Source organism: Ranitomeya imitator, chromosome 1, assembly GCF_032444005.1.
Source record: "Ranitomeya imitator isolate aRanImi1 chromosome 1, aRanImi1.pri, whole genome shotgun sequence".
Lineage (NCBI taxonomy): Eukaryota > Metazoa > Chordata > Amphibia > Anura > Dendrobatidae > Ranitomeya > Ranitomeya imitator.
The window spans coordinates 177,289,426-177,316,908 of NC_091282.1; the positions used below are offsets into that span (position 1 = coordinate 177,289,426).

Consider the following 27,483-nt stretch of genomic DNA (forward strand, 5'->3'; position numbering starts at 1 on the left):
AACTACCGCTTCCGGCTGGGTGGCCGGAAATGACGTCATCGCCGACCCCCGTCACATGATCGGGGGTCGGCGATGCGTCAGGATGGTAACCATAGAGGTCCTAGAGACCTCTATGGTTACTGATGACCGGTGGCTGTGAGCGCCACCCTGTGGTCGGCGCTCACAGCACACCTCCATTTCTGCTACATAGCAGCGATCAGCAGATCGCTGCTATGTAGCAGAGGCGATCGAGTTGTGCCTGCTTCTAGCCTCCCATGGAGGCTATTGAAGCATGGCAAAAGTAAAAAAAAAAGTTAAAAAAAATGTGAAAAAAATAAAAAAAATAAAAGTTTAAATCACCCCCCTTTCGCCCCAATCAAAATAAATCAATAAAAAAAAAAATCAAATCTACACATATTTGGTATCGCCGCGCTCAGAATCGCCCGATCTATCAATTAAAAAAAAGCATTAACCTGATCGTTAAACAGCGTAGTGAGAAAAAAATTAAAAACGCCAGAATTACGTTTTTTTGGTCGCCACGACATTGCATTAAAATGCAATAATGGGCGATCAAAAGAACGTATCTGCACCAAAATGCTATCATTAAAAACGTCATCTCGGCACGCAAAAAATAAGCCCTCAACCGACCCCAGATCACGAAAAATGGAGACGCTACGAGTATCGGAAAATGGCGCAATTTTTTTATTTTTTTTTTTAGCAAAGTTTGGACTTTTTTTTCACCACTTAGATAAAAAATAACCTAGTCATGTTAGGTGTCTATGAACTCGTAATGACCTGGAGAATCACAATGGCAGGTCAGTTTTAGCATTTAGTGAACCTAGCAAAAAAGCCAAACAAAAAACAAGTGTGGGATTGCACTTTTTTTGCAATTTCACCGCACTTGGAATTTTTTTCCCGTTTTCTAGTACATGACATGCTAAAACCAATGATGTCGTTCAAAAGTACAACTCGTCCCGCAAAAAATAAGCCCTCACATGGCCAAATTGACAGGAAAATAAAAAAGTTATGGCTCTGGGAAGGAGGGGAGTGAAAAAAGAACACAGAAAAATGAAAAATCCCAAGGTCATGAAGGGGTTAATACACTTTCTACTTTATAAGCTGATTGAAGAATTCTGCAAATAAATCTAAACCTGTGATTTGTATATAACCTACACACAGTATACAGATTTGTTTTTACAAACATAACTTACAGTAAATCACGAAATACAACCGAGCGATGTGCCAAATATTCTGTTCATACTTAAGTCTCTGTAAACATATGGAGCAATAAATTGCTCAGTTATTACTTTGATACATAACCCTCTCTTGACTCTAGAGAGCTGAAGATTTCGCTGCCTAGGGTTTAGCTCTGCTCAAAAGACACAAATGAAAAATAAAAGCCACATGTTTCACGTGCAGTATAGATCATTCACAAAAAATGCAAACATGAACAGTATGTCTTCTTTAGGACAGCATTAAAAACTAGAAACGGACAAAGTGACATGCAAAAGATCTGCCCCTCACTACTGTTCTTCCATGAGAAATGTATCACAAGATTAAATATTCTGCATAAACACGTTATTGGGGGGTATTTGCACAAACAAAATAGATTGTACAGGCCCCTTTGTATGTGTATGCATGCCTTTGTGAATTTCATTTTTATATTGTTATTATTTGATGGTATTTTAATGGTATTCTTGACACATGGCGGATAGGCAAGTCATAAATTGTGTCCCGCCAATTGATGCGGGCTCTGGCGCGGAGTCTGTATCATTACCAGCACATGACAGCGGATTTGATCAGCTATCATGTCCCTAACATCCATAGGTGGAATCACGATCTATCCGCAGCTGTTAACATGTTAATTGAGGCGGTTAATCACTGACAGCAGCCTGTAACACGAGTGCAGCGGCAGAGCATCACAAACCCCGCCCATCTGCGCCCCTGCCCCATGACCGCTGGGAGCAGATAGGCTGGCATGAAGACTTGCTTGTCCTTGCTGATCTGCTATGAATCCGGTTCGTGGCAAGCATTCAAAGGAGATAATGATTTTTGCTAATGATAGCTAAGGAGACTATAGAAGCAAGTAAAAGTAGAAAAAAGTTTTCAAAAATACAACAAAAAAAAAAAAGCAAAGCTTAAATCGCTCCCCTTTTGCCCCATTCACAATAAAACAATTTAAAGAATACAAATATTTGGTATTGCTGTACTCAGAATCGCTCGATCAAAATCTAAACTAAATTATTCCGATCAATAAATGGGGTAACGAGAAAAAAATTGTAACACCATAATTAAGTTTTTTTTTTGTCACCACAACAATAACCCCTTCATGACTGAAGGTATTTTTTTTTGCGTTTTCGTTTTTTTGCTCCCCTTCTACCAGAGCCATAACGTTTATATTTTTCAGTCAAGATGGCCATGTGAAGGCTTGTTTTTTTGCAGGACGAGTTGTACTTTTGAACGACACCATTGATTTTAATATATCGTGTACTACAAAATGGGGAAAAAAATTCAAAGTGCAGGGAAATTGAGGCCTGCTGGAAACTACTGGTTGTCATGCCAACCCATCGGCGACCAACGATCATGTGACACGGGCACCAATGGGCAGGATTTCTGTCACGCTTGCTGGAAGCGCGTGTTAAATGCCGCTGTCAGAGTTTGACAGAGTCATCTAATGGGCTTACAGCCGTGGGAGGATTGCACATGTTAGCTGTTCAACTGCCAGAGCCCACATCAAAGGGTCACTTCCGTCTGTCTGTCTGTCATTCTGTCAGTTATTCATTCGCTGACTGGTCTCGCCAGCTGCCTGTCATGGCTGCAGCGACCAATCAGCGACGGGCACAGTCCGGAAGAAAATTGCCGTTCCTTACTCCCCGCAGTCAATGCCTGTCGCCTGCATACTCCCCTCCAGTCACCGCTAACACAGGGTTAATGCCGGCGGTAACGGACCGTGTTATGCCGTGGGTAACACACTCCGTTACCGCCGCTATTAACCCTGTGTGTCCCCAACTTTTTACTATTGACGCTGCCTATGCGGCATCAATAGTAAAAAATGTGATTTTAAAAATAATAAAAAAACAAATAAACCTGCTATACTCGCCCTCCGAAGTCCGCCGAGCAGCTCGCGCCTGCCACCATCTTCCGTTCCCTGCGATGCATTGCGAAATTACCCAGAAGACTTAGCGGTCTCGCAGCTGTGCGCCTATTGCCGGAGCTTCGGTGGATCCCAGGGGCGAGGATATAACTATTTTTTATTTTTATTTTTTTTAACAGGGATATCGTGCCCACACTGATGTATACTATGTGGTCTGTGTTAGATACCGCGTGGCTTTGTGCTGTATACTACATAGGCAGTGTTATATACAGTACTATGTGGGCTGTGTGATATACTTCATGGGCTGTGCTAGATATTACGTGGCCACTGTTATATACTGTGTGGACAGTGTTATATACTACGTGACTGGACAATATACTACGTGGCTCTGTGCTGTATACTACATCGCTGGGCAATATACTACGTAGCTGGGCAATATACTACGTGACTCTGTGCTGTATACTAAGTCGCTGTGCAATATACTACGTGACTGGCCAATATACTATGTGGCTGGGCAATATAATATTTGGCTGGGCAATCTACTACGTGGCTGGGCAATCTACTACGTGGCTGGGCAATCTACTACGTGGCTGGGCAATCTACTACGTGGCTGGGCAATCTACTACGTGGCTGGGCAATCTACCACGTGGCTGGGCAATCTACTATGTGGCTGGGCAATCTACTACGTAGCTGGGCAATATACTACGTAGCTGGGCAATATACTACGTGACTGGGCAATATATACTACGTGGGCTGCGCAATATATACTACGTGGACATGCATATTCTAGAATACCCGATGCGTTAGAATCGGGCCACCATCTAGTAATTTATAAAGACAAAAGAAAAAAAAAACACCATGGAAAATGTTACACTATCGGGTTTAAATTCAGCGTTAGACAAGTTGTCTATGATTTAAAAACATAGCAGATTTCTTCCAAAAAAAGAACCAAACCTTTTTACTACAGCAGCATAGCTGCATTACTAAATACAACAGGCCTTGCGTGATCATTAAAAAAAAAAAACTTACTGTGTATGTAAATACACACATACATATACTATACATATAATATATATCTATATATATCTATATATATCTATATATATATATATATATATCTATATATATATATAGATATAGATATATATATAGATATATATCTATATATATATATATATATATAGATATATACACACATACATACACATTTATCTATCTATAGATAGATAGACATACATACATATATATACATATATATTCTATGCAAACCCTTTTACAAGCCATTTATTTTATCCCGACAAACTGAATTGACAGAATTAAGTTAGGCAAGCTGTCAAAAGGACTGCTGTCAACATTTCAGGAAAATCATCTGAAGAAGTTGTAGATCTGACTTGCGGGACCTTTGAATGTCACTTGTGGGCAGTCAGATAAAATTGGAGGTGTGAAAAAAAATACTGTTCAGCAAGAAGAGTTTAATCAATGCAAAGTTTGAAAAGCACATTATACTAGAAGGCAGCTCAGAACAACGCTCTACACAGGAGTCATTACAGTGAGCTTCAAGTCAATCAGAAATGATCTGAAATGGTTAAAAACACACAAAAAGCAGTTTATTCAGCAACACTTGTACTGTTCTGGACACCAAATATTTCCCATACAGAGTATTTGAAGATCACTGGTGGAAGACAAAAGACACATTCTACCTGTTTAACCACATAACCCTACACATACAGCATGGTGGGCATTCCAGAGATTGCGATGTGATGACTTCAGACTATTCGTCTTGATCGGAACAAGCATAAATAGCATCTACAAAAAAATGAATGCAGTAATATTGCACTACTAAAGATTGGCTGGTGGCAAAATCGAGTGGGAGTTCATCAGTCAGGCTTGAGTCACACGACCGATTTCCTCTCATCCGAGATTGATTATGCTGATAAGATTCTGATCGGAGTTTGATAAAAGCGTGATCCGATTTTCACGGATGCGGAGAATGAAAAAAAAAACCTCAATCTCCATCTTCTTCCTTTACTGTGTCTGTGAAAATTGGACTGCACTCGGATGTCACTAAAAGTGTGGTCCGATATTATCAACAAACCGATTGACTTGAATGACCGAGTGTGTTCCAATTATAATTGTTGGAGGCAACTTGTGCATGCTGCCATTTTTCCTCAATAACAACTCAGTCCAAGGAAAAAAAAATTGGACATGTGTACAGCTCCATTAAAAAACATGGGTACGAGTGCTATTCGTCCAAACAACAGATCGCACTCGTCCGATTATTATGGTCGTATGCACAAGCCCTTATTGTCAACTTTGGGAATCTCTTTTGGATGAAATGGGCCATTAATGGCAACAGAAAAAATTTAAGAGCAATTGATGTATGATGGAGGTAGTATGATGGTGTGAGAATGCTGGAACGAGACTGGGGATATGCTTGCTGAATAATCCTCTAATAATGCTTATCCTTCTAATTTATTTACCTTTCAAAAACCTCATTTTAAATATTATGAAAAATAGTTTAATTTATGTAAAAATGCTTCAACGTGACATATGGGGTGCAAATATTTTTAGGCAGTGATCGGCAAATACTATATGGTATAACATTTTAACAATATAAGCTTTTTCTCCTTATGTGATAATTTAAATTGCCATAATATTATATATACACACACACCGGTATATATATTTTTAATTTATACCCCATTTAAAAGTTTTGACCTCTCCACTATACTGAGCGCAGATGTACTGAAAGCAACTTTGCTAAAAAAAAAATTTTTTTTAAACCTAATTTAACTGTAACACTCATCCGGCTGCTGTCAAATTACCAAAACCTTTTCATAACACTCTGTAAAACGGCTTGATTGATTGATACATTTCCCTCCCGGTATTATTTCTCTTTGCCATCAGAATGAAATGTTATAGACGTAAAAAAAAAAAGGCAAGGAAAGTGGAGGCTTTTGAAGGACGAGACCTCGGGTCCTCAGCTCTGCTACCGTCATGCTACTAGACATCACATTAACATACTTTTGTGAGACTCCCGCTCGTAGCAAAGGTCATGAACAGCATGCATTTAGAAGCGGTGCGTTGTCCTGGTGGAACATCAATGCACCCAAGTTGTCATTAACACTGAAAGTTCATCTTCAAAGAGTCTTCTCATGGCTTTGAGGAAAGGAAATCGTGTTGGTTGCAATTCTTTATGCAGAATTAAGACTTGGAATAAACAGATTAATATGGAATGGTTCAGCATACCCCCCCAAAATTAACAATTTTGCATATAGTTGAACAAGATCTGGTTGGGAATCTTTTTTTCTTTGTTACAGCAGGCAATTTAACACAACATCATGGTTTTGGCATCACAAGTATTTTGACTACTTTTACTTTCAGGGTTAGCCATTTTAAATCAAACACTAAACAGTATTTTCTCCAAAAAAAAATAAAAATCTGATCTACACCTTTCAGTATGTTGGTGAATCGAAGTTTAGGGGAAATTACAGATTTTCTCTTTTTTTTTTTAATGTAGACAGATATCCTCATTTTGTTCTTTTTAGTTGTGACAAACAAGTTGATAGAAAAAAACCTTCAGTAAGTACCATTTTCAATTTACCAAATGGTAGAACATGCCAACAAATCACAGTATATCCTCAAAAGAGAAAAAACTACAATTATACTCTAGACTTTGGACTGTGTGTCGTACAACCTCAGACACATTCAGGTACATGGTTTAAGCTGTAATACTAGACAAAGCCTTAAAGGGGAGCTTCAGACATAAAAACAAATGTGCATATCCAAGAAGGATTTCATCACTTCACTTAACTACTCAAAAGTAAAAAAAAAAAATGCAAAAAACCCCCCAGAAGTTTGGAGTAACTAGCTTCCATTTTTAAAATACAATAGTTAGTTTACATTTTCCAGCTTGTCCACATGTATTGTGCCCTTACACTAATGACAAATCCTTTAATATTTGTGTGAGGTCATTGTACAATACAAACAAAAAATGTGTGGATACATACAAATCACTGAAAATTGCACACAACTAACAACGACTCGGTGTCTATAGTAGCTATTGGGAATCCATGCAACTGCCCAAATACCTTGTGATTATTTGATTTATCCTGAAGTGTGAGTCAAAAAGAGTTACATCACAACTCTCGTCACGTGAAGCCTGCATTGGAGATAATCTCACTTGCCAGCATGATGAAAAAACATGGCAGACAAAGAGATGCTGCTGTTGGGTCAGTTAAACACCTTGCTGGCCCAAGTGCTGGATTCACAGCAACAATCACAGGGATAGAAAAAGAGAGATCCTACCCCTTTTTCTCATTGTTTGCAATTTATGGGAGATAGAATAGCAGAAAGTATGTGTTCCTCAATCTAAGGTCAAAGAAAACTGACAATACGAAGCATTCAGACATGTGTGCAAATCAGTCAGAAATTGGATGGCAATGCCAACTGATCTTCTAACCCGAGCAAGCCAGCTTTATATTATTTCTATGAAGCGGTTACTCTGTCGTAGGGAGACCCGTGGCTTGTCTGCTCATTATGGTCCGATCTCCGACAGATTTGCATGGAAGTTTGAATGCCCTTCAGAGATGGAGCCTGCAGAGGAGGAGGAAAACTGCTGTTAAAAGCATAAAATGGTTAGCAGAGGTCTTATTACCCATGTGCCCACACTATACAGCACAGTGGCATAGTGGTTAGCACTGAAGTCTTGCAGCGCTGAGGTCCCGAGTTCAACTCCCATTAAGGACAACATCTGTAAGAAGTTTGCATGTTCCCCACATGTTTGTTTGTGTGGGTTTCCTCTGGGTACCCCTGGTTCATCCCACACTTACATTCATAGAGCTGTGCCTACTGTGTACGGTTTATGCTACCAATAGCCTAAGGCTACTTTTGGACTTGCTATATTTATTTCTTAGACATCGAGTTCACATCCAAAGACTTAGTTCTTCTTGGCAGTGAAGGAGTCACATAGTTACCAAAAACACAGAAAAGGGCATAGTGATTATGACATGAACATCATGAACATCATTTTCTTCATAGTGTATGCTTGAACATGCTTATGAGGAAAAAAAACCCATCAGAGTGCCATACTAAAAAGTTCTATGACTTCCACAAGGTGGAAAGGTTAATAGAATAAAGAAATGTAGACTTCTAAACTATCAAACGAATTCAAGAGAGACTTAAATTATGGAAAATAATAGTATGTAGAACAGGCAAAGTTTTTTTCTTTCTTCGTCTTCATGTTTTTTTGTTGTCTATCACTCAGATGTTTGGTACATGGCATTAGTGCCAATTGAAAGGAACTAATGAGGAAAAATGACTATGGAGCCTGCAAAAGTAGTGGTCCTAGGAGACCTTGTTACTGTTTGTGATGCACTTCAGGGCAAAGTGAAGCTAATTGGAGTTGCCATACGCTGGTTATCAGACTTCACTTTAAAGGCCCGCATTTCAATCACCTCCAGAGGTGTGAAAGAGAATGGCACCATCAGAGACATTAATGTAGTGCTTGATGAAATTGGAAATTAACATTTGAATGTGTGTTGCAAGTCTCGATTATTTTTGCACTCTATTAATTCAAAATGTTTCTTAAAAAAAAAAAAAAAAAGATACAGTCAAGTCATGGAAGTGGCAGGCTGAACATGCAAAATACAATTAGAATGTGACATTAAACACAATTACAGCCTGGCATTAGGTGAACTGGTAATTAGAATCATCGTTAACAGCGATCCGTTGGTGGCTCTTTATTCGTACTTTTATAAGTTATGAGGGTTTTAGAAGCATAACACTCAAAATCGATTGTGCTTGTTGTTTTACTACATTTCTGGAATGTATAATACATTTCTCACCTCAATTGCAACAATATCTAAGCAGCAAGAAAGCAATGAGTTAGCATGTTAATATAAACTTACAAAAAAACATTGCTCAAAGTATTATATAGTGACAATAAGAGTTTCAGTCCCAAGAAAAATATCTGTCACCAATTTTCAATTAAAATCATTACTACTGTAGCACCAGCGTCCCTGCACGCTCCACATCCTCCTCCAGCAGAGACGCAATACACTCACTGCCACGTCCCACACTTCCTCCTCCTCATGCTGCTGCCCAGGGTTTGCACACGGCTCGTACATCCTAGGGCACTGTGCTTAGGGCATACGCAACCTCTTTCTTAAAGGGACAGCGTGCCCAGTCTAAAAGTGCCACCAGCCAACCACTGGGAGGCACTTATTATTTAAGGCAGTTCCACCTGATGGCAGGTGCCTGAGAAACATGTTTACTTAGTTGCATGCTTACTAATTTCAGGTCCCATGTTCTAGTTTATCTTCCACTACCTGCCGTGCCACCTGTATGTCATCCGTACCTGCCTGCACCTGGGGTGCCCAACTGTATTGCAGCCGTACCAGCCAGTTCCTGCCTGTATATCAGCCGAACCTGCCTGCAGCTCCTGCGACTGCCAGTCAGTATAAAAGCCATCCCTACCAGCACCTGTTATGCCTGTTTGTACCAGCTGAACTTTCCTTCTGGGCTGTACCAGCTTCCTACCCCTTGGGGGTTAGCTGCGGTGCCTCCAGGCTCTCCTCAGACCATGGCACAGTGGTTCCACCATGCTAGTTACAACTATACTACAATACAGTCACTTAAAGGTGTTGTAGAAGACTATAAAAAACTATAAAATCATGTCTGCTTTCTTCCATAACCGTGTGTGTGGTATTGTAGCTCATCTCCATTGAAGTTCATAGGCTGAGTATATTTACCTGAAAGGCTCTATTAAGGTTGGTTAGTTTAGTGGCATGTCCTCTATGCAGTTTTACTAGAGACAGACAGTCATACTTTAGGGTATGTGTGCACAGAGTAATTTAACTAAGGTGAATCCGAAAAGTTTTTCAAGCAGAATTCGCTTCAGGAAACCCTGGGAGTTTATTTCCAGAAACATTTTTTTGTGTTTATCCATTAGTTTGAGCATTTTTATGAATGCCTTAGCCACCAGTGGTTTTCCAATTGTTTTTGTGAAGTCTTCACTGTCTTTTCATTTTTCAATTGAGTGAAAAAACAACAACAAGCAGTTTAAGCAAAAACTATGGCTAGACTCCCAAAAACCGTTATCTTAAGACAAAAATAGAATGCACAGAACAATAAGTCCACAACATGTGGACTGAAATGAGCAAAGCCAGAACTTATCTTAGCAGAACTGGTCAGGAAACCTGGAGAATCCAAGCAGAGATGTGAATCCAACCAGAAAACATTGACAAGTGGCATAGGCTGAAGACTAGAGCCAGGTTAAATAGCAGAGCCAGGAGAGACGATTAGTGAAAGCAGCTGCTAAAGCTAAACCCAAGGAGCGGCAGTTCCACTCAAAACCACCAGAGGGAGCCCAAGGGCAGAATTCACAAAAGTGCCATTTACAACCACCGGAGGGAGCCCAAGAACGGAATTCACAACAACTGACCCCCTCACAGTAATGCCAACCAAAGCCCCCATTATGGGTATAATGATAACCAAAAGCTTTTCCACACAAATCACCCTGAAGTAGTATACCAAGTTCCAGGGATTCCCACCAAACCCCCATTCAGCATTCTCCCATCACGCACTCCCAACAGTCTCATCCAGCTTCAAGCACCTCCTCTGACCAGTAGTATCATCCTTTCTCCAGCATACCATAGTTAAATTATCTCTAATCCCCCCCATGACCAGTATATGGGCATCCAGATCTGCTCTTCTGTGCAGGGCTACTCACAAAGTTCACCATTTTAAGATGTGCTTTTCATACCGGTTTACTAAATCTGGAGCCAATGCACCAAGCTGGCAGACAGCTGCAAGCCACAATTCATGGGACCGCGAGCCACATGTGGCTCCCAAGCTACAGGTTGGGGAACACTGGTGTAAGGTATACAGGTTTAGGATTTCTTAGCTTAGTTTCTTAGCATATTGACATGTTTCTATATGTTTTTTTAACATGTGCATCATTCTTGCATTACCAAAGTGGATAGTTTTTACTACACTGCCTTGCAAAAGTATTTGGCTCCCTGAAACTTTTCAACCTTTTCCCACATATCATGCTTCAAACAAAGATACCAAATGTAAATTTTTGGTGAAGAATCAACAACAAGTGGAATACAATTGTGAAGTTGAACGAAATGTATTGGCCATTTAAAATTTTTGTGGAAATTTAAAAAATGAAAAGTGAGGCGTGCAATATTATTCGGTCCCTTTAACGGAATACTTTGTTGTGCCACCTTTTGCTGTGATTACAGCTGCAAGTCGCTTGGGGTATGTCTTTCAGTTTTGTACATCGAGAGACTGAAATTCTTGCCCAGTCTTCCTTGGCAAACAGCTCGAGCTCAGTGAGATAGTTTATGAACAGCAGTTTTCAGCTTTTTCCACAGATTCTCGATTGGATAGAGGTCTGGACTTTGACTTGGCCATTTTAACACCTGGATACTGTTATTTGTGAACCATTCCACTGTAGATTTTACTTTATGTTTGGGATCATTGTCTTGTTGGAAGACAAATCTCAGTCCCAGTCTCAGGTCTTTTGCAGACTCCAACAGGTTTTCTTCAAGAATGGTCCTGTATTTGGCTCCATCCATCTTCCCATCAGTTTTAACCATCTTCACTGTGCCTGCTGAAGAAAAGCAGGCCCAAACCATGATGCTGCTGCCACCTTCATGTTTGACAGTGTGGATGGTGTGTTCAGGGTGATGAGCTGTGTTGCCTTTACACCAAACATATCGTTTGGCATTGTTGACAAAAAGTTCAATTTTGGTTTCATCTGACCAGAGCACCTTCTTCCACATGTTTGGGGTGTCTCCCAGGTGGCTTGTTGCAAACTTTAAACAACACTTTTTATGAATATCTTTGAGAAATGGCTTTCTTCTTGCCACTCTTCCATAAAGGCTAGATTTGTGCAGTGTACGGCTGATTGTTGTCCTATGGACAGACTGTCCCACCTCAGCTGTGAGATGAAAGTTTAGAGGGACAGCCGGGTCTTGGTAGATTTGCAGTGGTATGATACTCCTTCCATTTCAATATGATCACTCGCACAGCGCTCCTTGGGATGTTTAACCCCTTTCTGACATATGACATACTATCCCGTCGAGGTGGGGTGGGCCCGTATGCCCAGCGACGGGATAGTACGTCATATGCGATCGGCAGCGCTCACGGGGGGAGCGCGGCCGAATGTCAGCTGCCTATCGCAGCTGACATCCGGCACTATGTGCCAGGAGCGGTCACGGACCGCCCCCGGCACATTAACCCCTGGCACACCGTGATCAAACATGATCGCGGTGTGCCGGCGGTGCAGGGAAGCATCGCGCAGGGAGGGGGCTCCCTACCTCCCTCCCTGTAGCAGGCCCGGATCCAAAATGGCCGCGGCATTCGGGTCCTGCAGGGAGGGAGGTGGCTTCACAGCGCCTGCTCAGAGCAGGCACTGTGAAGCCTGCAGCATTGTAAGTCAGATCGGTGATCTGACAGAGTGCTATGCAAATGATCAGATCATCAATCTGTGATGTCCCCCCCCCAAATTGGAGCTGAAGTAAATTTTTTGTGAAAAAAGTTAAATGTTTATTTTTATTTAAACATTCCAAAAATTCATGTGAAGCACCAGAAGGGTTAATAAACTTCTTGAATATGGTTTTGAGCACCTTGAGGGGTGCAGTTTTTAGAATGGTGTCACACTTGGGTATTTTCTATCATATAGACCCCTCAAAATAACTTCAAATGAGATGTGGTCCTTAAAAAAAAATGGTGTTGTAAAAATGAGAAATTGCTGGTCAACTTTTAACCCTTATAACTCCCTAACAAAAAAAAAATTTGGTTCCAAAATTGTGCTGATGTAAAGTAGACATGTGGGAAATGTTACTTATTAAGTATTTTGTGTGACATATCTCTGTCATTTAATTGCATAAAAATTCAAATTTGGAAAATTGCGAAATTTTCAAAATTTTCGCCAAAGTTCCATTTTTTTCACAAATAAACGCAGGTAATATCAAAGAAATGTTACCACTATCATGAAGTACAATATGTCATGAGAAAACAATGTCAGAATCACTGGGCTCCGTTGAAGCGTTCCAGAGTTATAACCTCATAAAGGGACAGTGGTCAGAATTGTAAAAATTGGCCCGGTCATTAACGTGTAAACCACCCTTGGGGGTAAAGGGGTTAAAGTTTTGGAAATCAATTTTTATCCAAATCCGGCTTTAAACTTGTCCACAACAGTATCACGGACCTGCCTGTTGTGTTTCTTGGTCTTTCATCATGCTCTTTGTGCTTTAAACAGAACCCTGAGACTATCACAGAGCAGGTGCATTTATACAGAGACTTGATTACACACAGGTGGATTATATTTATCATCAACAGGCATTTAGGACATTGGATCATTCAGAGATCCACAATGAACTTCTGGAGCGAGTTTGCTGCACTGAAAGTAAAGGGGACAAATAATATTGTACGCCCCACTTTTCAATTTTTGAATTTCCACAAAAATGTTGAATAACCAATAAATTTCATTCAACTTCACAATTGTTTTCCACATGTTGATGATTTTTCACCAAAAATTTACATTTGGTATCTTTATGTTTGAAGCATGATATGTGGGAAAAGGTTGAAAAGTTCCAGGGGGCCGAATACTTTCGCAAGGCACTGTACATATGGGGAGAAGTCACTTTTGCATTACAAAGGCTAAACTTTACTACCATGACAAGGAAAGCCTATAACCTGAATTTTGGCTGTAGAGTGGGAGATTAGAACAAGAGTTTGGCTCCACACATATGCTATAATAGATGTGAATGACATCTTACCCAATGTCATTCAATCATCTGGAGAAAGCCAACCAATCACAACACCAATTGCCATTTCTGAATTTTACCCCCCATTAGGAAAGGAAATTTCAAGAATTAAGAAGTAGACTTTACAGTATCCAAACATTCCATCTACAATACACCCAGTACCACATACAGAAGAACTGCGGGTTTAAAAAAAAACTAGAAAGATTTTCAGTATGCTGTAGATAAGCCCCTAAAGGAAAAAAATCACACAAACAGTTTTCTGGGGGCACTACATTGATGACGTCCTAATTTTATGGGCAGGAGACGTAGCCTCTTTCAATACTTTTGTCCAGGGTTTGAATAGAAATTACATAGGCCTCAGGTTTACCTCTGAAATTAATAGCAACACAATTAACTTTTTGGATGTCACAATCAGTAAGGATGGGGATGATCATCTTGCAACTACCATCTATAGAAAACCCACCTCTACAAAAAATCTATTGAGTTGGAACAGTCATCATCCGTATGGGCTCAAGAGGGGGATACCTAAAGGGCAATATATGAGAGCGAGAAGAAACTGTTCGTCTGATGCTTCTTTTTATGCTGAGACATGAGATCTGAAAAATAGATTTCTTGAGAGAGGTTATCCTATGAGAGTACTTCGGGACGCATTTAAGCAGGTTGAAACAGTTTCCAGAACCAGCCTCTTACATCCTAATAATAAGGATGACGTGGATCCCCCTTTGAGACTCACAGGTATGTTTGATGAATGTTCCCAAAAGGTGAGGGATATCATCAATAAACATTGGGCTATATTGTTGGCAGACATGGACATAAAAGGCTGCCTGTCTGAGGTACCCATGATCACCTACAGGAAGGGGAGATCTCTAAAGGACCAACTTGTGCATAGCGTCTTTGTCCCCCCAAAAAGAGTGGAACGTGGTTAGATAGAAGACAATTTGGTACCTTTCGTTGTGGCACTTGCTCCGTCTGTGGATATTTAGACACGGGGAATTGTTTCTCCAGTGTCAGCACGGGACAGTTTTTTGAGAGCAGACACTTTGCGAATTGCAAAACAAGCGGTGTTATATATCTGTTCAGATGCACTTGCCCGATAAATTATGTGGGGAAAACGAGAAGGGAGCTAAGAAGAAGGATTGGGGATCACCTAGGTGATATTAGACATGCCAGGGACACCCCAATATCCAGACATGTTCGGACTGTACATCTGGGTGACCTTAAATCCTTCTCTTTCTGTGCCATTGAGGTGGTGGTTCCATCCATTAGAAGCGGTGACTGGGATTGAAAGATTTTGCAAAAATAACAAATGGATTCATAGACTGGACACAGTCTTCCCAAAAGGATTGAACGAGTAAATGAACTTTGGCTGTTACCTATGACTCGGTATATCTATTTGACTCCTGATGAACTTCCTGGAGTATGAGGAGGGGAAATGCGTTGAGTTGCAAAGGAAAGCATGTTGACTCATAAGGTGATACATCGGATTATGACCTGGTGTTGTTATGTGTCAGAAAGGGTCAAGGGGGATGTGTCTCTGGGATATTTAATAATGCTCTGAACCACTAGTTCAATGTTTATGATTTGAGTAATGAGGATATAGTATCTTTATTTATTGTGTTTTGTATCTGTCCTCATACATATTCATCTGGAAACTATGTAGTGTGTGGAGTTTGAATGACCAGCACATTAAGTGAATATTTACATATGCAAAAATAGTACCCTTAAGGACACCCTTTATATAAAGTAACAACTGAGGATTGTAATCTTCCTGACACATTTATGTATAATATAACGCTGGGAGTGTCACCCTGTCCGAAGCCTTTATAGACTGCGCACGCGCCGGCGCAGTCTGGGCCTCACAGAGTGACGCTCCCAGGAGATTGCGGTGTCCGTAAACACTGAACGCACACCGAGATCTCCAACAGAGAAGCAGGGACCGCCAGGAGGGTAAGTATGAGCTATATTCACCTGGCCCCGTTCCACTGCTGCGCGCCGCTATCTTCCCGGTCCTCGGCCTGTGACCTTCAGTTCAGAGGGCTCGATGACGCGCTTAATGCGCGCCGGCGCCACCCTCTGACTGACCAGTCACAGCCAGAGGACCGGGAAGATGGCGGCACGCAGCGGTGGAACGGGGCCAGGGGAATATAGTAAGTGCTGGGGGGCCTGAGCTGGCGGCGATACCGGCACCTGACCCCCACAGCGCGCCAGTGTCCCCGCCTGCTCAGGCCCCCCAGCACTCGGCACCCAGCGACCATAGGTGAGTATGGTATTTTTTTTTATATACATATTGCAGCAGCATACGGGGCATATACAATGGAGCATCTTATGGGGCTATAAACCGTAATGGAGCATCTTATGGGGCCATAAACCATAATTGAGCAGTGTACGGGGGCATATACAATGGAACATCTTATGGGATCATAAACCATAATGGAGCAGTGTACGGGGGCATATACCATGAAGCATCTTATGGGGGCCATAAACCTTTATGGAACAGCATACGGGGCATACACTATGGAGCATCTTATGGGGGCCATAAACCTTTATTGAGCAGTGTACGGGGGCATATACTATGGAGCATCTTATGGGGGCCATAAACCTTTATGGCGCAGTGTACAGGGGCATATACTATGGAGCATCTTATGGGGGCCATCAACCTTTATGGAGCAGTGTACGGGGCATATACTATGGAGCATTTTATGGGGGCCATAAACCTTTATGGAGCAGCATATGGGGCATATGGATGGGAGCAGCAAATTAAAGAACGGGGGCGCAGGATGGGAGCAGCACTTGACAGTATGGTGACGCAGGATGGGTGCAGCACATGTCAGAATGGAGGCGCAGGATGGGAGCAGCACATGTCAGAATGGGGGCGCAGGATGAAGCAGCACATGACAGGATGGGGACGCAGGATGGGAGCAGCACATGACAGGATGGGGGCGCAGGATGGGTGCAGCACATGACAGGATGGGGCGCAGGATGGAGCAGCAAATGACAGGATGGGGACGCAGGATGGGAGCAGCACATGACAGGATGGGGGCACAGGATGGTGCAGCACATACCAGGATGGAGATCATATACCAATATAAATGCTCGCCACCCGGGCGTAGAACGGGTTCAATAGCTAGTAGCACTATAAGCACCTTAACCTACCTTCTATATCTCATATATAGGGTCAGATTAGTGGACAGTCATCGTGGAGTGGGGGCGCCATTTGCGTTTTTATTACGGTGCCAACCCCCGCTGACAGGAAGGGAAAAGTGTAGGTAGTGAGAAAGATCCACCAAGTCATCGTTGTTGACTCATTATATTTCCATAGGGGCACTGTTTGTGTGATTTTTTCTTTCCCCATCCCAGCAGGGACCATTAGGGGTAGCAGGAAGAGTCGACGAGGAGCGGGGGCGCCATTATGCAGGTCAATAGGGTGCCAACCTCCGCTGGTAGGTAGGGTGTTTTTTAGTTTAGTGTAGGGCCTGTGTTGTGAATTCTGCTCTTGGGTTCCCTCCAGTGGTTGTTGGTGGGAATGCAGTTGTCTCTGACTCGCAGTCCTGGCCAGGTGTATCGGATAATTACAATTCTGACTGGGATATTTAGGTGTGCAGGATCCTTTAGCCCCTGCCAGTTGTCAATGTTTCTCTGGAAGTGTTGGATCTCTGCCAGGCCTCTCCTACTTATCTGCCAGTTCAGCAAAGATAAGTGTCTGTTTCTTTTCCTGTGGCACACATGCGGTGTGCTTATTTTCAGTACTGTTCGTTTGTTTTTCTTTTGTCCAGATTTGACTGTCTGTATTTTCCCAGTCTGGTTGGTTTCATTGGAGTTGCAGATATACGCTCCTACATCTTTAGTTAGATGTAGGAAGTTTTTTGTATATTCTGTGGATTTTTTGAAGGGTTTTAATACTGACCGCACAGAACTCTGTCCTATCCTGTCTTATCTAGCTAGAGTGGCCTCCTGTGCTAAATCCTGTTTTTTCTGCCTGTGTATGTTTTTTCCTCTCCGACTCACCGCCAATATTTGTGGGGGGCTATCTATCCTTTGGGGATTTTCTCTGAGGCAAGAGAGTATTCCGATTTCCATCTTTAGGGGTATTTAGTTCTCCGGCTGTGACGAGGTGTCTAGGTGTGTTAGGTACACTCCACGGCTACTTCTAGTAGCGGTGTTAAATTCAGGTTTGCGGTCAGTATAGTGGCCACTTTCTCCAGTGAAAGTTCTCATGCAGCTCCAAGGTCACCGGATCATAACAGGCCTGGCATCACCCTGGCCTTTCCTGTAATATGCTGCTATCTTGGTGATGGTTAAGTAGTGCACTTATGTGGTTGTATTTTATCATATTATATTAATAAAGGTTAATTTTTAATTTTGGGTTTTTTTTCTGTGAGCTTCAAAATATATCCCCAAGGTCATATTTTGTTTTTTTTTCTGTGAAATTATAAGCCCCTAAAGGCGATGGCCGCAGCTTAAATATGAAAAAGTAGGTGACAAATTCCTTTTAAGGACGACAGAGGAGGCAATTTGAAAATGGTTTACACCTCCTGCCTACACCATTTAGTTTTCCATGGCACTCTATGATTTTTTTCCTCAGCCATATGTTCATAAAATTCAAGCTGAGAAGGTTCACTTCTGTATATTTGAGATTTGTGTGGAGTGGTTACTGCTTATTAAGACAAACAAAAAAGCTGAAGGCCTCCATTTAAATTCTTTGTTTATTGGCCTCTACCGACCAATAACACATTTTTATAGTTATTGAGATATAAAGTTTACTTTTGCCTCATAAACTTATTAGAAGTAGCAATTGGAGCCTTTAAGGGCAAATAAGGACATATTGAACTGATAAGATGCCTGAAGTTTAATAGACACTTTCAGAAAGCTTCATTATATTACAACTGAAATTACAATAATTTCAGCTATACACATAACAATGGAACAACATGAATACCTAGAGGTGAAGAATATTCTACTCATCCTCTGCATGAATCCTATCACAACTGACATAAATCAACATTACACATTCTAAAGCATGGTTTGCCTTGTCTTCAAGACAATTTCAGATAAACATGACTATTTACTCAGCAAGCCGAAAATAATCATCTCTTCACGGTGTCCATCCCAGATAATTTAGATCAAATTCACCAAGTAAATAATGTATACTTGCCCCTTACTCAACATAAAAAAAATGTCTTTACTTTACACATTGTAAATTGATTTAACTTTTTAATTCTATTTTTCTGAAATAGTTGGGACATACAGGAGCATCTGCTAAACCTTTAGTTGTAATGTTCTAGAATATGCTATATTGTGTACTTTGATAATATACAATTATTACTTTTAGATAAAATACAGTTATATGAAAAAGTTTGGGCACCTCTATTAATCTTAAGCTTAATGTTTTATAAAAATTGTTTTTTTGCAACAGCTATTTCAGTTTCATATATCTAATAACTGTTGGACACAGTAATGTTTCTGCCTTGAAATGAGGTTTATTGTACTAACAGAAAATGTGCAATCTGTATTCAAACAAAATTTGACAGGTGCAAAAGTATGGGCACCCCACCAGAAAAGTGACATTAATATTTAGTAGATTCTCCTTTTGCAAAAATAACAGCCTCTAGTCGCTTCCTGTAGCTTTTAATGAGTTCTAGGATCCTGGATGAAGGTATTTTTGACCATTCCTCTTTACAAAATAATTCCAGTTCAGTTAAGTTTGATGGTCGCCGAGCATGGACAGCCCTCTTCAAATGATCCCACAGATGTTCAATGATATTCAGGTCTGGGGACTGAAATGGCCATTCCAAAACAGTGTAATTGTAACTCTGCATGAATGCCTGAGAAAATGTGGAGCGGTGTTTTGGATCATTGTCTTGCTGAAAGATCCATCCCCTGCGTAACTTCAACTTTGTCACTGATTCATGAACATTATTGTCAAGAATCTGCTGATACTGAGAGGAATCCATGCGTCCCTCAACTTTAACAAGATTTCCGGTGCCGGCATTGGCCACACAGCCCCAAAGCATGATGGAACCTCCACCAAATTTTACTGTGGGTAGCAAGTGTTTTTCTTGGAATGCTGTGTTTTTTGGCTGCCATGCATAACGCCTTTTTGTATGACCAAACAACTTAATCTTGGTTTTATCAGTCCACAGGACCTTCTTCCAAAAAGAAATTGGCTTCTCCAAATGTGCTTTTGCATACCTCAGCCGACTATGTTTGTGGCTTGCTTGCAGAAACGGCTTCTTTCGCATCACTCTCCCATACAGCTTCTCCTTGTGCAAAGTGCATTGTATAGTTGACCGATGCACAGTGACACCATCTGCAGCAAGTTGATGCTGCAGCTCTCTGGAGGTGGTCTGAGGATTGTCCTTGACTGATCTCACCATTCTTCTTCTCTGCCTTTCTGATGTTTTTCTTGGCCTGCCACCTGTGTTCTTCCATTTCCTTACTATGTTCCTCACAGTGGAAATTGACAGGTTAAATCTCTGAGACAGCTTTTTGTATCCTTCCCCTGAACAACTATGTTGAATAATCTTTGTTTTCAGATCATTAGACAGTTGTTTTAAGGAGCCCATGATACCACTCTTCAGAGGAGATTTAAACAGGTGAACAACTTGCAAGTGGCCACTTTAAAGAGAACCTGTCACCTGAATTTGGTGGGACCGGTTTTCGGTCATATGGGCGGAGTTTTCAGGTGTTTGATTCACCCTTTCCTTACCCGCTGGCTGCATGCTGGCCGCAATATTGGATTGAAGTTAATTCTCTTTCCTCCGTAGTACACGCCTGCGCAAGGCAATCTTGCCTTGCGCAGGCGTGTACTACGGAGGACAGAGAATTAACTTCAATCCAATATTGCAGCAAGTGGGTAAGGAAAGGGTAAATCAAACACCTGAAAACTCCGCCCATATGACCGAAAACCGGTCCCGCCAAATTCAGGTGACAGGTTCCCTTTAAGTAGCTTTTCTCATGATTGCATGCACCTGGCTATGAAGTTCAAAGCTCAATGAGGTTAGAAAACCAAAAAAAGTGCTTTAGTAAGTCAGTAAAAAGTAGGTAGGAGTATTTAAAACAAGAAAATGATAAGGGTGCCCATACTTAAGGTACCGTCACATATAACGATATCGTTAAGGATATCGTTGCTTTTTGTGACGTAGCAACGATATCGTTAAGGAAATCGTTGTGTGTGACAGCGACCAACGATTAGGCCCCTGCTGGGAGATCGTTGGTCGCTGAGGAAAGTCCAGAACTTTATTTCGTCGCTGGACTTCCCGCTGACATCGCAGGATCGGCGTGTGTGACGCCGATCCAGCGATGTCTTCACTGGTAAACATCGGGTTACTAGGCGCAGGGCCGCGCTTAGTAACCCGATGTTTACCCTGGTTACCAGCGTAAACGTTAAAAAAAAAAAACACTACATACTTACCTTCAGCTGTCTGTCCCCGGCGCTGTGCTTCTCTGCACTCCTCCTGCATCCTGTGTCAGCGCCAGCCAGCCGGAAAGCACAGCGGTGACGTCACCGCTCTGCTTTCCGGCTGACCGGCGCTGACAGTGCAGAGGAAAGCAGAGCGCCGGAGGACAGACAGCTGAAGGTAAGTATGTAGTGTTTGTTTTTTTAACGTTTACGCTGGTAACCAGGGTAAACATCGGGTTACTAAGCGCGGCCCTGCGCCTAGTAACCCGATGTTTACTCTGGTTACTGGGGACCTCGGGATCGTTGGTCGCTGGAGAGCTGTCTGTGTGACAACTCTCCAGCGACCAAACAGCGACGCTGCAGCGATCGACATCGTTGTCGGTATCGCTGCAGCGTCGCTTAGTGTGACGGTACCCTTATGCACCTGTCAAATTTTGTTTGAATGCAGATTGCACATTTTCTGTTAGTACAATAAACCTCATTTCAAGGCAGAAACATTACTGTGTCCAACAGTTATTAGATATATGAAACTGAAATAGCTGTTGCAAAAAAAAAAAAACTTTTTATAAAACATTAAGCTTAAGATTAATAGGGGTGCCCAAATTTTTTCATATAACTGTATTAAATGGATATGTAATATTTTAGGTTTGTAGCCAACATAAGAGCAAAATTGTACCAAGTGGCCGATTACAGAGGGACCAGCTAACTATTTTGTGTGTATGACTGCTTCCCAACTGTCCCTCGAAAAAGAGGTAAGGGGGAGCGATATTTTATCCATCTGCTAAATAACCGACTCCCATGTAAGGGAAGTTCAGATATAGCACCATGCTTCAAAACACCTCTAAACTACTTTAGTATTCCTCCATCTACAGGACATAGCTCAATCTGAACTAATTAGGACCCATATACATTTCTCTACTTTGTTTTTGACAACCTGCCTTCTGAGGTATCTAGTGGCAGATGGTGAAAGCTTCCTTTAATGGCACATCCAAGTAGAGTAACCAACATGCCTTCAATTTTAAACCTGTGAACTAGCCTTCCTACTGTATCTCTAGAAACATTCAATTTTGATAAGTCCTGGAAGATTCTGGAAAGGTTGTCAGTCGCCTGACTGGATCCGCCCCAATAAATAATTGGGATTTGAAGAAGGCAGTTGAATCATGCAGCCAAATAATATGAATGAATAAGAAACCATTATCCATGAGGAATGGGCTAAGATTCATCAGGTACACTGCCAGAAGCTGGTGTCAAGTGTATTTCACAATTGCAGTAGGTCATAACAGTTGTAGAGCACTCTAATAATGTCATGAAGGGTTTGAATAATTCTGAGACTTCAATTGACAATAAAAGTGCCACCATTGTTATATTAGTTGTGTTGAGATATTTAAAATTGTTCTCACTTCACGGTTTTATTGCAAACAGCAAAAAATTTGTCCATTTTGCTAATATGCAAATTGCCTCTTCAGAGAAAAAGAGGACTTTATCTCCATAGCGCCACGTGTTGGAAGTAGCGATCCTACAAGTCACAATCAACTCTTTAAAGAGTTGTGCAATATGACTTCGGATAAGAGCCAAATCAGTATCTCAATTCGCAGACACAGTGTTTCGGGCTGTTGGCCCTCATCAGTGCGAAGCATGAGAACTGATTTGGCTAGGTGTGAGTTCTCAAGCTTCGCTCTGACGAGGGCCAACAGCCTGAAACACCGTGTCTGTGAATTGAGATACTGATTTGGCTCTTATCCTAAGACATATTGCACGACTTGTTAAAGAGTTGATTGGGACTTGTAGGATCGCTACTTCCAACAGGTGGCGGTATAGAGATAAAGTCCTCTTTTTCTCTGAAGAGGCAATTGGCATATTAGATTTCGCAGAGGAGCATTGCACGGCGAATAAGCCTCCTTACCTTGACAAGCCAGAGCTGGTATGTCACTCTCTATAAGGAGAAATGTTACCCCTTAGACTCCATTTTGCTAATAAACCTAACAAGCAACATGGGGGTTGAATTATTTTGAATGGAACTATAGCGCAAGTCATTAAATGCTCTGTTTGCTGCTCACTATAGAGACTATAGGCTTTTCATCTTAGAAACTATGTAGTTGAAAAATCCATAAAGTTTAGACTCCATGTGACAATGAGCCAAAGCTAAATGATAACAGAAAACAACAGCTCTAGTTACATTTTATTCACTATGGAAAATGTTTTGATTCTTTCAACTATTTTATTTTATTACTTTGAACCATGTCTAAAACCAATTTGTTCTATTATGTCTGTCTATACTGTATTACATAATTGCCACATATTGCTTTTTCCTAAGTAAAATTCAATACAAAATTAAGTGAATAATTGCTGCCTGCAAATAAAAGCATAGAAGTCACTGTCAACACGCACCCACTAATGAGGCAGGCCTACCTCCAGTTCTGCCTTTAATTTGAGATAAAGGAAAAAAAAATAAATAAAAAGACAATGGCCATGTTATTAACAAACAAGGATTCTATAACTTTTTCTACAGTACAAGAAGGTATCCAAAAACAAGGCCAAATTCATAAACTATACACAATAGTGGGAGACAGGACGAGCTACAGTTCATTCATGATACCATTACCCACCAAATACACTGCACTGCTCAAAAAATAAAGGGAACAATAAAATCCGACATCCTAGATATCACTGAATGAAATATTCCAGTTGTAAATCTTTATTCATTACATAGTGGAATGTGCTGTGAACAATAAAACCTAAAAATGATCAACATAAATCACAACTCATATCCCACGGAGGTCTGGAGTTGGAATGATGCTCAAAATCAAAGTGAAAAATGAAGTTACAGGCTGATCCAACTTCAGTGGAAATGCATCAAGACAAGGAAATGATGCTCAGTACTGCGTGTGGCCTCCACAAACCTGTATGTTATCGCTACAATGCCTGGGCATGCTCCTGATGAGGTGGTGGATGTTCTCCTGAGGGATCACCTCCTAGACCTGGACTAAAGCATCCGCCAACTCCTGGATAGTCTGTGGTGCAATGTGACGTTGGTGGATGGTGTGAGACATGATGTCCCAGATGTGTTCAATCGGATTCAGGTCTGGGGAATGGGCGGGCCAGTCCATAGCTTCAATGCCATCATCTTGCAGGAATTGATGACACACTCCAGCCACAAGAGGTTTGGCATTGTCCTGCATTAGGATTAACCTAGGGCCAACCGCACCAGCATATGGTCTCACAAGGGGTCTGAGGATCTCATCTCAGTACCTAATGGCAGTCAGGCTACATCTGGAGAGCACTTGGAGGGCTGTGCGGCCCTCCAAAGAAATGCCACCCCACATCATTACTGACCCACTGCCAAACCAGTCATGCCGACGGATGTTGCAGACAGCAGAGCGCTCTCCACGGCATCTCCAGACTCTGTCGCATGTGCTCACTGTGAACCTGCTTTCATCTGTGAAGAACACAGGGCACCAGTGGTGAACTTGCCAATCATGGTAATCTGTGGCAAATGCCAAGAGTCCTGCACAGCGTTGGGCTGCGAGCACAACCCCCATCTGTGGACGTCAGGCACGCTGACTATCCTCATTGAGTCGGTTTCTAACCATTTGTGCAGACACATGCACATTTGTGGCCTGCTGGAGGTCATTACGCAGGGCTCTGGCAGTGCTCCTCCTGTTCCTCTTTGCACAAAGACTGAGGTAGTGGTCCTGATGCTGGGTTGTTGCCCTCCTACGGTCTCCTCCATGTCTCCTGGTGTACTGGCCTGTCTCCTGGTAGCGCCTCCAGTCTCTGGATACTACACTGACAGACACAGCAAACCTTCTTGCCACAGCTCACATTGATGTGCCATCCTGGATGATCTGCACTACCTGAGCCACTTGTGTGGGTTGTGGAGTCTGTCTCATGCTAAAATGAGTGTGAAAGCACAACCAACATAAAAAAGTGACCAAAACATCAGCCAGAAAGCATTGGTACCAAGATGGGGTCTGTGGTCCCTGTTATGATAAGATAATTCAGTACCACAATGGACATAGAGGTCAGAGCACATACAGTGACCTGACAATAACCCAAAAACATAGAATGAGCTCTGAGACGTGGGAACTCTGCTGACCGCAATCCCTAATCCTCTCCAACAACACTAGAGGCAGCCGTGGATTACGCCTAACGCTCCCTATGCAACTCGGCACAGCCTGAGAAACTTGCTAGCCTGAAGATAGAAAATAAGCCTACCTTGCCTCAGAGAAATACCCCAAAGGAAAAGGCAGCCCCCACATATAATGACTGTGAGTAAAGATGAAAAGACAAACGTAGAGATGAAATAGATTTAGCAAAGTGAGGCCCGACTTTCTGAACAGAGCGAGGATAGGAAAGGTAACTTTGCGGTCAACACAAAACCCTACAAAAACCACGCATAGGGGGCAAAAAGACCCTCCGTACCGAACTAACGGCACGGAGGTACACCCTCTGCATCCCAGAGATTCCAGCAAGCAGGAAAAAACAAATAGACAAGCTGGACAGAAAAAACAGCAAACAAAATAGCAAAGCTGAACTTCGCTATGCAGAGCAGCAGGCCACAGGAACGATCCAGGAGGAAACAGGTCCAATACTAGAACATTGACTGGAGGCCAGGATCAAAGCACTAGGTGGAGTTAAATAGAGCAGCACCTAACGACTTCACCACATCACCTGAGGAAGGAAACTCAGAAGCCGCAGTACCACTTTCCTCCACCAACGGAAGCTCACAGAGAGAATCAGCCGAAGTACCACTTGTGACCACAGGAGGGAGCTCTGCCACAGAATTCACAACAGTACCCACCCTTGAGGAGGGGTCACCGAACCCTCACCAGAGCCCCCAGGACGACCAGTATGAGCCATATGAAAGGCACGAACAAGATCGGGAGCATGGACATCAGAGGCAAAGACCCAGGAATTATCTTCCTGAGCATAACCCTTCCACTTAACCAGATACTGGAGTTTCCGTCTTGAAACACGAGAATCCAAAATCTTCTCCACAACATACTCCAACTCCCCCTCCACCAAAACCGGGGCAGGAGGATCAACAGATGGAACCATAGGTGCCACGTATCTCCGCAACAATGACCTATGGAATACGTTATGTATGGAAAAAGAATCTGGAAGGGTCAGACGAAAAGACACAGGATTAAGAACCTCAGAAATCCTATACGGACCAATGAAACGAGGTTTAAACTTAGGAGAGGAAACCTTCATAGGAATATGACGAGAAGATAACCAAACCAAATCCCCAACACGAAGTCGGGGACCCACACAGCGTCTGCGATTAGCAAAACGTTGAGCCGTCTCCTGGGACAAGGTCAAATTGTCCACTACATGAGTCCAAATCTGCTGCAACCTGTCCACCACAGTATCCACACCAGGACAGTCCGAAGACTCAACCTGCCCTGAAGAGAAACGAGGATGGAACCCAGAGTTGCAGAAAAACGGCAAAACCAAGGTAGCCGAGCTGGCCCGATTATTAAGGGCGAACTCAGCCAAAGGCAAAAAGGACACCCAGTCATCCTGATCAGCAGAAACAAAGCATCTCAGATATGTTTCCAAGGTCTGATTGGTTCGCTCGGTCTGGCCATTAGTCTGAGGATGGAAAGCCGAGGAAAAAGACAAGTCAATGCCCATCCTACCACAAAAGGCTCGCCAAAACCTCGAAACAAACTGGGAACCTCTGTCAGAAACGATATTCTCTGGAATGCCATGTAAACGAACCACATGCTGGAAGAACAATGGCACCAAATCAGAGGAGGAAGGTAATTTAGACAAGGGTACCAAATGGACCATCTTAGAGAAGCGATCACAGACCACCCAAATGACTGACATCTTTTGAGAGACGGAAAGATCTGAAATAAAAGCCATAGAGATATGTGTCCAAGGCCTCTTCGGGACCGGCAAGGGCAAAAGCAACCAACTGGCACGAGAACAGCAGGGCTTAGCCCGAGCACAAATCCCACAGGACTGCACAAAAGTACGCACATCCCGCGACAGAGATGGCCACCAAAAGGATCTAGCCACTAACTCTCTGGTACCAAAAATTCCAGGATGACCAGCCAACACCGAACAATGAACCTCAGAGATAACTTTATTCGTCCACCTATCAAGGACAAACAGTTTCTCCGCTGGGCAACGATCAGGTTTATTAGCCTGAAATTTTTGCAGCACCCGCCGCAAATCAGGGGAGATGGCAGACACAATTACTCCCTCTTTGAGGATACCCG

General features: G+C 42.3%; 1 protein-coding gene across 1 annotated transcript in view; it reads right to left on the reverse strand.

Annotated features, from left to right (window-relative positions):
- FBXL17 (F-box and leucine rich repeat protein 17) overlaps positions 1-27,483 on the reverse strand; it is a 996,531-nt gene that overhangs the window by 368,606 nt on the left and 600,442 nt on the right. The window lies entirely within an intron of this gene.